Consider the following 14,742-nt stretch of genomic DNA (forward strand, 5'->3'; position numbering starts at 1 on the left):
AGGAGGAACGGTGTGGACAGGACATCGCAGTCAAGGTGATGGGTAAGGATGGCGTAGGCTGAGCAAACCACCCGGTAATGACAACCGTAGCGGCTGCAGCGCAGAGATTTTACGCAGAAAGAGCTGCTCAACTTAGATACTGCTTAGGTGTGAAGGCTTTAAAAAAAGATGAATGTAATGACGACATCCATTAAAAGTGTTGATATTGTATGTGGTGGCGAAGAAGGTTGGAGAGTGCGGCGCAGCGTGGAGTGTTAATCACTTTGGTAAAGCGCCTGAAGTTTGATTCCTAGGCATTCACAGGGAGATTTAGGAGAGGGAGGCTGAACTGAATTCTGAGATCAGTGAGCTATGAAATAAATAGATCTGTGAGTCATTAATATACCAACTATAGATCAATTTCTGTTTGCGGACAGATCAACTAGATGAACACTGTGGAAAGGGAAGGGAAGGGGTCCGTAGACCCACTTACCCTGATTGTCAATAATTCTTACAAAGTATGTTAATTTTTCAGGCAGTGTGTGTTACAATAATACAGCAATTATGGACTATAGAACAGAATAGGTTAAATTAGGTGAGGAATAGCAGGAAGTGATCTGTTCCATAAGAAGTCAGGCACATGCACAGAGATCGGATTGGAGATAGAACTGTGATCACATGGCAGATCTGTCTTTCCTGGGTGAAATTTGTCTCTGTTTGCTTTCCCAAGGAGTCTGGGGAGGTTCATACTGCAGAAGTCCATATGATACCTGTTCTGTGGATGTAGCGTATAAATCTGATACTTGTCAAAAGCATTGAGTATTTGTTCTCTATGGATGTCGTATGTGCTCATATATTCATCCTTTGTTTTTGACGAAGTGGATAATGCTTGATGGAAGATTATTTCAGAAACTTGGAAAGTTATCTGCTTATTGCTTCTCAGGAATTTCCTATTAGTTTGTAGTTCTTCAGAATCTACTCCACGTGAAAATCTTGTGTGTTACAGAAGACTGTGGATATCATCCAGTATTCTTAGATGGTTTCTGTTGCCTAAAAAATATTTGGGGGAACAGCACTTGTAAGGCATCCTAAAAGAATAGCAGTATAAAAATAGCAAAGGGAAGCTAGAAAAGCAGAGGTGGGAATGATCAGTTTTGGAGTAGGCTGGGACAGGATCTTGTGAGACAAGATTTTCTTGGTTTACAATTGATTATACTGTTAGACTTACAACAGTTCAAAGAGCTGATACTTGCATGTTAGCTCACGTCTGCAGAAATACTGACTAGGCGGTTAGAGAAAACATCTCGCAGTTTGGTGGGTTACTGTGTAATAGTCACCCAGATAGTGTTACTGAAAAAAATTGTGATAAAGAAGATTCTATGCATAATTTGAAAGCAGAGAAAAGAAAATCAGATCATATCTGTTACATTTGAAAAACAAGGCAAAGCCTCTGAACATTTCTAAGAAATATTTTGTTTTCTGTTTCTAATGTGAATTTCTTACGTTTCTTATTCCCTCTTGCATTCTTAAGATGCATTCTCATCATCAAGAGCTGTGGAAATTACCTGGACAATTCCTGTTTCTGGTACCATGATTTTTTTTGAGCACATGTGTATGTTGCTATAGCAAAGCATGAAAAATTTGCTCCATGTACTGTGCAGGAGAGAGGAGCAAACAGGTTGATAAAATAGACACCCCTTTGCAAGATGAACTATAATTTAGATTAAAACAAACAAGGAGCTGATTCTTGAAAAAAGTAATGTGCAGTGATCAGAGAAAGGCAACCTCGGACGGTTTTGAAGGATTTCTAGTTCTCCGAAACATGCGTGGCAGTCTGCAATGGGTGAAAGGAAGGAAAATAAATCCACCAGAGAACAACTACTTCTTATCTTCAGAAGCAGAAAGATGAGAACATCTGAACCAGTGGGTAGCAAAGAATGTCAGTTATGTTCTAATCTAGATGGGTGAATAAAAAGATAATCATCAGTAAATTAGAAGAGGTGTTGAAAGCTCAGTTAATTATAGGAAATGAGGAAATTAGAGTGCTGAGTCTGACTGTTTCTGATTCACTTGTTAAATTAAAAAAAAAAAGGTGTATTTTTTTTTGTCATCCGTGCTTTTGGTTCAGGTATATAGTGATATCAGATGTAGGATTTTTATTTTATTTTATTTTTTTAATAACTCCTCAAATTAGGGTTTTGGTGTTTGGCTGGGCATCATCTGGAGCAGCAGTTTGCGGGATCCAGAAGCACGTCTCTGCCAGCCTGTCCTGCGGCAGCAAGAGGATCTCAAGTGTCCACGCGAGCGTTTGCTTTGCTAGCTCTTGGTGCTTCGCTTCCCTGGCTCGCTCTTTGTGGAAGTCATGAGGCATCTCTTTAAAAGCGAAGGACTTACTGAAACTCAGCATTTGTAGGTTTGTTATAACAAATGTCTGCCTGTGTGAGGAAAGGAGGGGCTTTACAGGTTTTTTAATTGATTCTGGTTTTATTGCATCTCTCTGAAGGTTGTGAGTTGTTTTCTGTTGCACAGAGTATGAGTGATTGTTGCTGCTGATCATGAAGCGGAACACGGGAACTGTGTTGCCTTTTAATTAGAATGTTTTTTCCCAATGATTTTCAGAAAAAAAAAAAAGTAGCTTGAGATTCTCCATATCTTTTTTTAAAATCATGATTAAATTCAGAGTGTGAGAGGGAGAAGTAGTTTGACCTTAGGAGTACTAAGAAATGTCCCTCTCAGCTTTCATTATAAGTTGAAAGTTGTACGTATTTTGCAGTTCAAACAAGCACTTGATATTTGGATGGTCCTTTAATCTTTACCATACTTTTGAGCATATTTGATGGGCTGTTTATTCCGGGGGGAGGGGGGGGTAGTGGTGGAGGGCTGGAGCCTAAGCACCACAAAGCGTCTGTAACGTTTTGGCAGAGACCTTATTTAATGGGGAGTTTTGAAACTCCTTGAGGGGGCACCCTTGATTAGAGACATGGCTTTGAGAAACAGGGTGGGTTAGGGCCTCCTTTGATTAAACCTGCTATGTTTCAGCCAAGTTTTCTTGTCAGAGGGGCATCATTTATTTTTGTATTTACGTTAGGAATTGTCTTTTTTTAGTCTTTTTTACTGTCTCTTTGAGTATTTAGCCAGCAAGCATATGCATTTAAATGGTCCATATAGTTTCTTTCAGAGCTGAAAGAGTTAGCACTACGTATCAAGTTTCTGATTTTTTGTGATTATTCTTGGAAGTAGCTTCTTTACATGAAAATAATAAATAATTGCTGATTTTTCATACTTGCTTATGTGATAATTTTGAGTAGAATCAAATCTTCCTTGCAGTGCCTGTTGCAGTTTGGAAATTGGTTATGAAACTGCACTGGAATTACTGGACAGTTTACAGAAAATAGAATATTGACTGTTGGCAAAGGAATTGGGTGAAACAGAAATCTAGCCTACCTCTGGGATTGCAAAATCAGCAGTAAAGGTTCCCAGTAACTTAGAAAGTTATTTTCCTATTTTTTTAGGGGACCTATGCATATGTATACCATTTCCTGAATTCACAGAGAGGTTCTTTAAATAGCAACAGTAACAATTATTATGCATAAATAAATAATTCCAGATGTTACAGATATTATACTGCTAGTTACATTTAAAAGGGCAACATTTCAAGGCCTACATGCAATTTTACAGATAGAATATTGTCCATAACAAACTCTTGTCTTCTTTTCTCTGTTGCCGTTTAATCCAACCCCTTTTTCCCTTCACGTACGCTCCTCTGGAAAGAAAAGACTCGGGAGCAGAGTGATTTTTCACCATTCTGTGGGTAAATTTCATGCCCAAAGGATAATCATAATAATTTGAGGGTATAAATTCTGTATAATCCTGGTACCTTTTGACAAACAGTTTCCAGGTCCAAATTCTATTTTAGCCAGACTAGCATGATACCTCCATAGAAAAAAATGAAGAAGAGAAGAAATACATCCCCAGACTTTCTTGTCAAGTGGGGTGTTCCTTCACATCATTAGCTGAGCTCCTCCTTAGTACTCCTTTACTGGTATTTTTTAATCTGAGGCCGAGATTGCAGTCAGCCCAAGGCAAGGTACATGACAAAGGAAACGTGCAGCAAACATTTTCCTGACTTTTCGCCCTCTGTGAAAGGTTTCTTTTAGTGCAGGTAAAAGAGGGTTAAGCAAGACTAGGTCCTCCAGCAGCATTGTCTTTCTGCAGAAGGAGAGAGGGGAGTGGGGCCGTCTGCATCTGCCTGACTCAGCCGTTCTGCTGGGAGTGATTGTGGGGCAGAGCATCATCACGCTGGGCTGTGCCTTTAAACTCCAACCAACAAAAAAAGTATTTGGAATTAGGACATGGTGATGACTTCAGTGGATAAAAATCTACCAGAATTAGCCTGGAGGTCCTCATTATGCGAGGATAGGGAACAGTAAAAATCAAATCAGCAGAGATAAACTGCACAGATCATTTCTGCTGATCAATAACAGGCTTGTGCAAATAACCCTGCTGTATAGCAGCCCATCTTTCTCAGAGTCAGCAGGGAGCGAAGATTAGATAAACTGTAGGCCAGCGAGACTTTCACAGAAGCTTAACGCATAGAAAATGTCCATCACTCCATGATTTGATCATAATGCAATGAATATTTGCTTTGTGCATGTGGGCCACAGGACTTTATTATGACAATCGAGTGTAACCAACTGTAATAAAAATAAATTATATTATCTGACGTACTGTTTCCTAATGTGACATTTGCTATGTCTAAGATAGGGCAAATATCAAGCTGCAGACTGAATCTTGAGTTCCTGCATTCCTAAAGCCATGGGAGTTTTGGTGCAGTTGGAAATTCCACGTAAGACATGGAATTTCCATGTCTCCTTAGTCAGTGTCATTCCTTGCGCAGAACACATTTTTGCAGGATTAGTTGAAAAAAATAATGCTGTAGAAAACAGCATATTCCAACTAATGCAAAAACATGACTAAATATGATAACGAATTGTTCTTGCCCATAACAAGGTATCAGAACTTGGTTCAAAATAAAACTGTTGTAATGTAGAAATATTAATGCCATTTCAATTCATGGCATGCTTTTCTGGTGCGTGTTGTTCTCTGTTTGCTACCTTTGGGCTTGTGCCTCAGAGATCTTTGCAGCAGGCAACTCTTTGAGTTTGTCATTGTCTTCATAGCATTGTCATGATCTCAAATTGCTCCTTCTTTCATTTTAGATAACACTAATGCTTAGAAAATAAGCAAATGCATCGTTCTTTTTTTTTTTTCCTCCTTCAATTTTGTCTAGGAATTATGGAACCAGGATGCTTTAATTGATGTAGTGTTATTACTATACATTTTAGCTAAGGTTAATAAAACGGAAATTGAATAGATACATTAAAATGTCTGGGATAGTGGCTAAACGTACTAGTGAGCTGGAACGTTGACCTTACTGCACTTAAAGGCTGTGAGTCAGACTCCTGACGCCACAAGACAGAGTGAGAGTGGGAATGCATTTATGCATACGTATGTGTGTATGTATGTAATTTGGAAAGTTTTTCAATGCTCAGAAACTTTGGGCCTTCTGGCGCACTAACAGTTATTTCAGGCATTGCTTCAGCACATTCAATAACAAACTCAAGATCAAAATAAGATAAGTCTTTTCTAGTTTAAGGTTATTTCATTTTTTTTCCCTTGCAGTTTTATTCATTAGTGGTTAAAATATCAGTATCAATTGTTTTTAGCTGTTCACTTACAGTAATCAATAAAAATATATCAGAGATGAGGAAGACAGTATCCCTGTAATAATTAATCTCGCTCCTTTCTCAGTAGAGTCTCTGGATTTTGGCCTCGGTCCTGGTGTACACGGAGGCATGTCTTTGCTGCTTTAGCAGTCCGAAGCGGCCAGAAGATGGTGAGTTTCTCGGAGTGCCATAGAGTCCGTGGTGCTCCTCAGGCACAGAGTGGGCTGTGGCTATTCTGGCCCTCCCACCATTTGGACTAGGTCCTAACACCATGTGTTAATACTGGCTTTGAAAGGTTTCTTCGGGAGTCAGGTGTGCACCTGTGCAATTCAACTGCTGTGGTGCTTTTGCTCCTTAGGCTAGCTCTTTAGTTTGGATTCAGGTTCATTATGTAAAGTGAACTCGATAAGTCAGTGACAGAAAGATAATGCCTTGAAGATTCCAATCAAATGTGATTGATTTGCATTTTTCTCATGAGAAAGTTCAAATGGAAGGTGTGCGTTAAACATTGGAAGTTGCCTTTCTTCAAAAGGCTCTTTGCAAAGACAACCGGACTGCATCAGAATCGTAGTTCTGACCGTAGCACTTGCTTCTTCTCAAGGAAATTCTCCTCCTTGAACTGTTGAGTGGATTTTCATGAATGAGGGTGACTGCTTGCTCTGCTGTGTGGCCTGAGTGTGCCTTGTGGATCAGCAGGACCTGTGCATGGAGCTGGTCAGACGGGGACCATTAGTATATGTGTAGGCATAAAGGAATTTAAAATCAATGGGAATTGATTCTAGGCACTGCTGGTACTGCAGAATAAATTTTAAATTCTTACATGAAACTTAAACACCCTACATTGCATTGAACTCTCTAGTTAGACAAACTGTGGATTGTCCAGATCTCTCTGACTTCAGTGCAACAAGTCACATGCTTATAATTAAGCTTATGGTTAGAATCAAGATGTAGATGCATCTGGGGCTTGCAGAGAGTATAAACGGTTGCTGCAATAGTCATTGCACAAGGCAACTTAGCTTTCCTGAATATTAAGCTCTCCTAATTAAAATGACATATTAAAATGACATATTCATGTATGTATTTATGTGTGGAAAAATAAGTTAAAAACCTCCAGAAAACAGAAGCATCTTTGATCTCTTGTGGCTTTCTCATGTCAGTTTGAATTTTTTTCAAAAAGGAAAACTGGAACAAAAACAATAGCAAAGGTGAGACATGATAGAATAAAACTTCAAGCTGGATTTGAAGATACATAAACAGTTTTAGTCGAGTATCCCCTAAAAAATTAAATTCAGAGGATATCACTGCTGAAGAAGAATCCAGGTAATTACTAAATATATACCTTTGTTGCCTGCCTGACATACTGAATAGTCACCCAGATAATAGTGGAGCCAAAGTTAACTGAGATTCTGTGTTATTATTTTAGTCTGAGATATAATAAGTATTTAAAAGGAAAATGCTTAAACTATTTTCTTGTTTCTGGCGCTGTTACATGAGTTTCACAAGAAAAGCATCAAACATAACAGACTACTGTTTTTATAACACGGCTATCAGTAATAGGCTAAAAATATGTCTTGTGATTGAAGTGTTAAGTGCTGAATTGATTATTTTTATTAGCATTCACAGCTATTGGGAGTCGATTTATTAAAAGCTCCATTGCAGTAGCAATCCGGAAACATTTACAAGGATGTGCACTTTTAATGGAATAGCTGAATTTCACTCAGGGTGAGTGGTAGGGATTATTGAATGTCACTGATTATCTGCCGTTGTTCTTCGGTCTTTCAGAAGACAGGGAAATCCAAAGCATATGTGCTATTGAAAATAATGGGTCCTGGGCTCTTTGTGGCAGAGATGGCGGGGCGGGGAGAAGGATATATATTGGCACAGATGAAATTCGGTATTTTGGTACAACAAATGGACCAGATATGCTACTCATGGGTTGGGTAGTGCTGAAGTGTGTCCCTGTGAGGAGCACTCTCTCCTGGCATGGCATGTGCGTGCCCCGTAACTCCATCGTACACTATCCAAGCGATTCTTGTGGTCTCCTTACAAAAACCTTTGCTTCTCTGAATCTCATTCCTAAAGCTCTTCCCAGGCTACCATGTAAGCTGTAGTCCTGGCTCTGCACTTAACAGCTTGGCAGCTCATTTCATCGGCTGGGCCTTCATATTGTAGATAGGTCGCCTTGTGTGAGAGAAGCCTGGCATGTCATTGTGGGATTTCTCCCTCTCTTCACGGTCCCAGTGCAACGTTGAACATCTTATCTTAATCCCATGAGAGCTGATATCAACTGCCTCCTCTCAGGTAGTCATTAGTGGCTCCAATCCTGGGAATGGTGTGAGCTAACTTGTCTGACTTTGTCCTGACTAGAACCAATTATAAAGTTGGTTACAAGGTCTCGTTCATAAGTCAGTGATTAGCACAGGAGGGGCAAGCAATTTCCTAAACTATTTTTTAGCTGATAGTCTCCTCCTTAGCTGAGTTGCCAGCTAAAAGCATCCACGTGGCAGAATGGCAGGGGCGTGAGGGCTGGCAGGCTTCCTCCAGCAAGCTGCTTAGCACGCACTCAAGCGAAGCGTCACTCTGCATTAGGCTGTTTGCTGTACGGATGCTCAGAGTTTTAAGTGACATCTTCAGGCTGCACCAACTTAGGCGTAACGTGGCCTGTGTCAACATGGCAAAATAACATTGCATAAGAAACAGGCCTTTTGCTTTTAATTTGGTTGCCGCTCAAGTGAAGCACTTTTCAATTCCTTCTTCCAGCAAGGGGTCTAAGTGAATAATGAGATTTTTGTCATTTCAGCACCGAGTTAGAAAATCACTGGACTATGTGATATTATTTAGGAAAAAAAGGGTTTGTGAGTGGCAAGGAGAAAGAAGAACCTCTTATTCTCTCATGTTGTCTTTTGCACAAGTAGATAGTTCTCTGAAAGTCAGAGCAAATATGAGCGAGGAACAGGCTTTCTGTAACTATCCCTGGAAAATGCTTTTCCGTAGATATTCTATGCAACTAATAACATTGAGAAGCTAATATAATAAAGTAGGAAATTGTAGAGATGAAAAGAAAAGCAAGAAATAATAAAATGAAGTCACTCAGCCATTGTAGACAAATGTTTATTAATTAAAAATAATTAAGAGAAAAAATAGCCTAATACAGATGGAATCTAGCTGCAAAAGAGAACCTTTTAAGCAAAGATATTAAAGGAAAAATATGCACAGAAAACTTTATATGTGAAGCAAAGGATATATGTTCTGGAAGCACTGTTAATTATTTTTATTTTGAAATTACTTAGATATCATGCAGATGAAATCTGGAAATAGTGTCAAACTTAAACATATATGTGGGTGCTTAAAAACCAAACCAATAATAAATGGGATATAGCTAATCTTTAGCCTCCTGCTAATGGAAGGGATGAGATAAGAGTAAGAGAGCAGAATCTCCTTTTGCACTTATATCCATAGTGGAGAAGAATTTTCCATATGGGATTTCTAGACTGTTAGGGATTTCTAATACTCATTTGAGAAGACTCTGAGTAGATCCAGTGAGATGCTGGTTTCTTAATTCACTGAAGTCTACTGGCACTTAGGCCATTGAGCTATCTGGGACTGTTGTTGATACCATCAAGAACCGTTAGTCCTTAGTGAGCTTCCAGTGCTACAAACTTTCATCTCTCTGTGGTTAGGGCAAACGGGAGAGGAGAGCAACGAGGAAGTTGACCCCTTTACAGTTAATGAAGTAGCTTTGATATGGTCAACAGAATTCCCCTGAGGCACGTGAAAAAAGCAGCTTAGTTTTGCAAAGGAAGTGGATCAAAACCGAGCAATGATGTTTAAGGTAAGTGAAACAGCAAAGCATAGAGCAATATAATTACTGCTTTAGGACGGCAAAAAAGGGTACGTACTGTGCAAAATCTGCAAAACCAGCAGGATTTACTGATGTGGGAGGACGATAGCTTCGATGTATTCCTTTATTAATCAAACAGATAATCTCATGACCTCTGAGTTGTCTTGGAGACTTGTGATTTCTTATTTCTCTTTTTGTAAGGCTTTTGTAAACCCATCACACCTTACAAAACTAAGGTTTTGTACATCCGAATGTGGCTCAGATGAAGCTTCCATGTGCAAAGATAAATCATAAAAGGATCTTTTATCACACTTCTCTGACTGGGATAACTCTACAGTGTTATGAGCCAGTTAAGAACAAACACAAGGTTTCAGATTCAGGTAATTTATATGATGGCAAATTATGCTACTGCACTTTCTAATAATTTTGTAGGCAGTGAATTTGAATTCAACATACATAAATATGATACCTCTTTCACAGCTGACTCCTAAATACCTGGGTTTGCATTTGTGAATCCTTCTTTCATATAGCTGTAGCATTGCCACTTTTGGGAGTGTGTTGTGGAAGCGGCACATGCAGAAGTGATAAGAGGAAACACTTTTTGTGCATTTCCTCATTGCAGTTTATCAGGTAGTCTGTAGTTTCCAGTGTGAAAGTAAGATACTTTTCATTGCATTGGCTATACTAATGCAGTCGGATATCTATGCTATAGGCTGGCTAACTGAATAGAAAGTTTTGAAGGTAAAGCGCATTTTCCATGCGGAGGAGACCAGAATTTAAAATATTTTCTTTATTCTATTCTTTATCCCTTTTTTAGAAAATAAAATGCTCTATAGTTCATCAGCAGTAATGGCCAGTGTTAATTTTTTACTAGACTGGGATTAGATATTAAATTCCTTAGAAGAGGAAACCGAAGAGTCTGACCAGAATTTGTGTAGTAGTTTTATATGGTGGAGCTTTGTGGGTTTTTTTGTTTTGTTTTGGTTTGGTTTTTTAACTCCTCTGAAGCTCTGTATGAGCCCTGTGAGGCTCCCTGTTCAGCACACCAGCTCCTAGGCATCCATTCCCTGATGTTTCTCTCCTTCTTTAGACGGCGAGGGATCTGAGGACTGTAATGCAGGGCTGTGGATTTCATCCCTGAAGTAAGGCATCCTAAAATAGATGTTCATTTTAGCAGTCCCGTATCACCACAGTTAAATCTCTGTGGTTCAGCTAAGTGTTGAAACCCTCTTAGGAAACGGAACTTGGGGTCCCAATGCCAGTGTGTGTGCCTTCAACATTTTGCTGAATTTTACAGCTGAGAATGCTAGCCAACCTTAATTGTAGGCAGTGCTGTCAGTTGTTCGTATGATTAAAACTAACTTTTAATAACTTTTCCATGAAGCTGTATATTAACAAATACTGGTGTAAAGGAAGTGAAGCAGTAAGAATTCCTTAAGCCTTGGATGAGATTCTACCCAGGGAATATTTCTAAATTTACCACATTGTGCTCGTTCTGTATTTCAGCGAATAATAAATAAGAGCGTAAAAGCTGTTTCACAGTGTCTTTTTGCCACAGCTAAGATTTGCCTGGTCTAGCCAGAGCTAGCAAGTTAAAATACAATGAAAGGTAGGTTTGACCTGAAGTCTGGTTTCTTTTTCTGCAAAGCTAATTGTGAATTTTGTTGTGGAACCTCTTGCACTCCCTTCTTTTGCTTTAAAATCCTGTATAGTATTTAAGCTTCCTAAGCACCCCATGGGGATATAATCAAAGAGAAAAGAAGCTTGGGAAAGAGCCAAGAGTGTTTCCCTTGCTGCTGTGTCACAGCCCCAGTGCTCCGTCAGCAGGGAATTCAGCTCAAGAGTGAAGTCCTTCATTCTCTTTTTACCTTTTAGAGGACTTCTATCAATAATGATATGTGAGAAAAGATTTGATGTAGACAATAATTTGTTCTTTAAAACCATGCAAGCTACGTAAAAAAAAAAGAAAAAAAAAAAAAGGTGCCTTTCTGGCAAAGATAATACTTTTAATGAGGTTTACTGATACAGAGTTTTATTCAAATGTGACCTTTGCAGAAATCAAAGTCTAGCAAAAAAAAATCTTAAATGCCACTTTATTATAGTGACGCCCACTAGTGTCGCTATATTTTAGGGTCTGTCAGCATTTCCATTATAAAACTTCAAGAATTTTTAATTTAACTCTGCTATAAAATCTGTTCTGGATTTGAAACATACCCTACATGTTCTGTGTTTAGGATCACGTTTTAGTTTAAAGAATAAATGTCTCTCTCTCTTCCTACCCCCCCTTAAACAGTATCTCTGGTAGAATAATTATTTCTTTGCTCAAAATAATTACTGATTCTACTGCTGGACAAACAGATTTGGAAAGAGTTCCATGCCTTGAAAAAATTCAAGGCTTATGCAATCAGTTTGTAGTTACAGTTATGTTCTTTCTCTTGAGAAACAAAAATGCTGTTACTCTTCTTTCCGGAATCGTATTCTTTGTATCTCTTCTGTTTATGGCACCACATAGAAGGAAGGGGAATTTTATAGAGCTTCATCATTATCATATAACCTTTGGATGTGGGGTTTGAAATAGGTGTGAAAATCTAGTTACTGCGCTTACAATTCCACTACCTGGTAATCTTAGGGTGACACATTTCACTTAGCACTTACATTTACAGTCTTTTCAGGTTGCCTCTGGGAAGGATGAGCAGGTAATTCGTGAAGAATCAGTATTTGCCAACTTTAGCTTTCTGTTCTGCTCAGGAATTACCCATTAATGGATTGTAGTTTGAATTGATTGTTCAAGATTTTCTTTGTAGACTTTCTATTCTTACTCTATGGTTTGTGCAAAGTTTTTCTGTTTTCCATCTTTGTAATGTCTTTATATATCTGTATTATATAATCTATGTATACATATGTGCATATATATCTACACATACATATATACATGATATAAATATATTTTTTTCAGGATTAATAGTTTATTTTCAGTGATGATATCATAACCTCATTTCATTCTGTGGCTCGCATGGATGCAACACCCGACAAGGAGCTAATCGCTATTAACTGACGTTATGATCCACTCTCAGCTGTGATCTTCCTGTACTTTCTAACATTGTTAAGGTCTGTGGACTCGTTTCTGAATCTCAGTTTTAAGAAGGAATATCAACATAGGTATTTTTGGTGCCTTTTTTATTCTGTGTTGTCCTATCAACGTTTAAAAGTAAAGTAGCCAATGTTATAGTAGCTTGGTTGAACATTTACCTGCCCTATTAATAGTTTTCTAATAACTATCAACTTAAAAAAATAAAAAGTGTATGTTAGGTCATTGCAGACAAGCACAGTTGACTGTTTCAAGGTGTATTGGTATGTTTTTCAACAAAGACTGAAAGGCATCCTTCTTGAAAGACAGGGAGCCATTCCAGAGCCATTCTTACATACTTTTCTTTACATTTCCTAAAATAAACCAGATTAATTTTCTCTCCCCTTCTGTTTTTCATTAATAAAGTTTCTGAATAAGTGATTTATTAGCAAACAGGATATGCAATACATTAAGAGATTCTTGTATGTTGCTGTATCATTTACTTTGAAATGTTAAGTATATCTATATATAGTGAGCAGGTGTATTTTAATATGTGTGTGTGTATATATATGTATTTTTCCCCAAATTAGTTTTCCAGCAGCATGTGCTGATTAGAGAAATGATAAGAAAATCTGATGATCACTGAAATAAGTTTTTATGTAAAGAGATCATTTCAAGGGCAAGAGCAACTTCTAATGGCTCTCATCATGAAGCTTTGAGTGCACAGGGAGTTCAATAGTGGGTTTACCTGAATAATGATCTGAGTGTGGGACTGATTGACTTTTGTATTTATCACCATTCTTACGTTTTGATAGTTGATATAGGTGAGTTATCCTACTATCATAAGTCACTTCTTAGCGTGTGTTTCTCTTTCAAAATGTGGATGTAGCTCCAATTAATACTAATTGGATTTATGGAAGAAAATACCCTTTAGTACTTTCATGCTAGGTTGGCGTAATGATGCTGTAAGAGCTACGTATTGTGGAGCATGATCACTACATACAACTTTGTCAATAATAGTCCCACTAAAAACTACCTGTTTTTCTCCTTTTTCTCATTGTTTATTACATACATATGAAGCAAAAATAATGTTTTGTAAACCAATCTTCTATTAAACAGAGTATGGGGCCTAGCCTATCTTAGCCTTATAGCTGTGTGAGAAACTGTATTAAAATGTATATAAAAAAAGAAGGAATAAGGTTTTAGGGAGTGTGCAACGCCAGCAAGTGCAGGTACATAAAGAACGTTAGCTGTCCTAAAGGATGGCGTAAAGAGAATTACATGGGAAGCTGAATCTTTGAGTAACTGCTTACATGTGCGCTTAGCTGTGAATAAGAGCTGATCAACTGCAGAGTGGAAAGCTACCACCTGTTTTGGATAGGAGTTGAAGTTGCAAGAGAAAAAGCCTATATAAAAGCCTATATAATTTTCTGGCTTACAGTTCCTGGTAGCTTATTAACATCATTAGTTTACTCTTTAAATGTCAAATGCAGAAATTGGTATCTTTTGCTTTTCATAGAATACTGACTTTCTTGGTTGTTGTCTTTATAGAAGAGATTAGCGTACGTATTTGTGTGCGGACTTAACATCAATTAAAAGGTGTTTGTAACTAGCCGGGAAGGTGGATTTTTGGCAGAGTCAGCAAGAGAATGCTTTGCAGTTTGGCTTATAGTACTAAAATATATAGTATCAATTCTGGGGTCATGGATGACAGTAGGTATATGCAAAAATCTGTGCAGGCTTGTGAGCGCGGATAGATGTGAACATGTCTGCATAATTTTGCAGTAAAATTCAGTCACGTTATGTATACATTGGCTTTCCGAGTTGTACCATACTTGTTTAGATTCTACCACCTTCTGAGTTACAAAAAGCAAAAACCCAAATATGTTACAAAAATATAAGTATTTATAGCTCTTATCTATCTACTTTGTTACTGTGGAGGATGGTAGTGCATCTTCTTTCTACAGCAAGTTACATATGCTGTATGCATCCGTAGGTGGTGTTCTTGTATATTCAGGGATCTGTCTATTAACTAATTTAACATAAAATGATTTAGTTCTTCTGTTTATTTACAAAAGCCAAGCCAAACCTGGCTAATGGTGTAATGGATATTTAAAAAAATCCTTTTT

At 38.0% G+C, this 14,742-nt stretch overlaps 1 protein-coding gene across 49 annotated transcripts in view; it reads left to right on the forward strand.

Moving 5' to 3' along the window:
- LOC140657453 (uncharacterized) overlaps nt 1–14,742 on the forward strand; it is a 372,414-nt gene that overhangs the window by 21,245 nt on the left and 336,427 nt on the right. For 2 of the 49 annotated variants that reach the window (XM_072874472.1, XM_072874470.1), the window contains exon 2: nt 5,791–5,875. The exons of 46 other annotated variants lie outside the window; for them this stretch is intronic. The gene's annotated coding sequence lies outside the window, so the exon portion shown is untranslated. Of the gene's footprint in view, nt 1–5,593; nt 5,636–5,790; nt 5,876–14,742 lie in introns of those variants that run through there. One more of the 49 variants, XM_072874471.1, reaches the window with a different exon arrangement.

Source organism: Ciconia boyciana, chromosome 10 (assembly GCF_034638445.1).
Source record: "Ciconia boyciana chromosome 10, ASM3463844v1, whole genome shotgun sequence".
Taxonomy (NCBI): Eukaryota; Metazoa; Chordata; class Aves; order Ciconiiformes; family Ciconiidae; genus Ciconia; species Ciconia boyciana.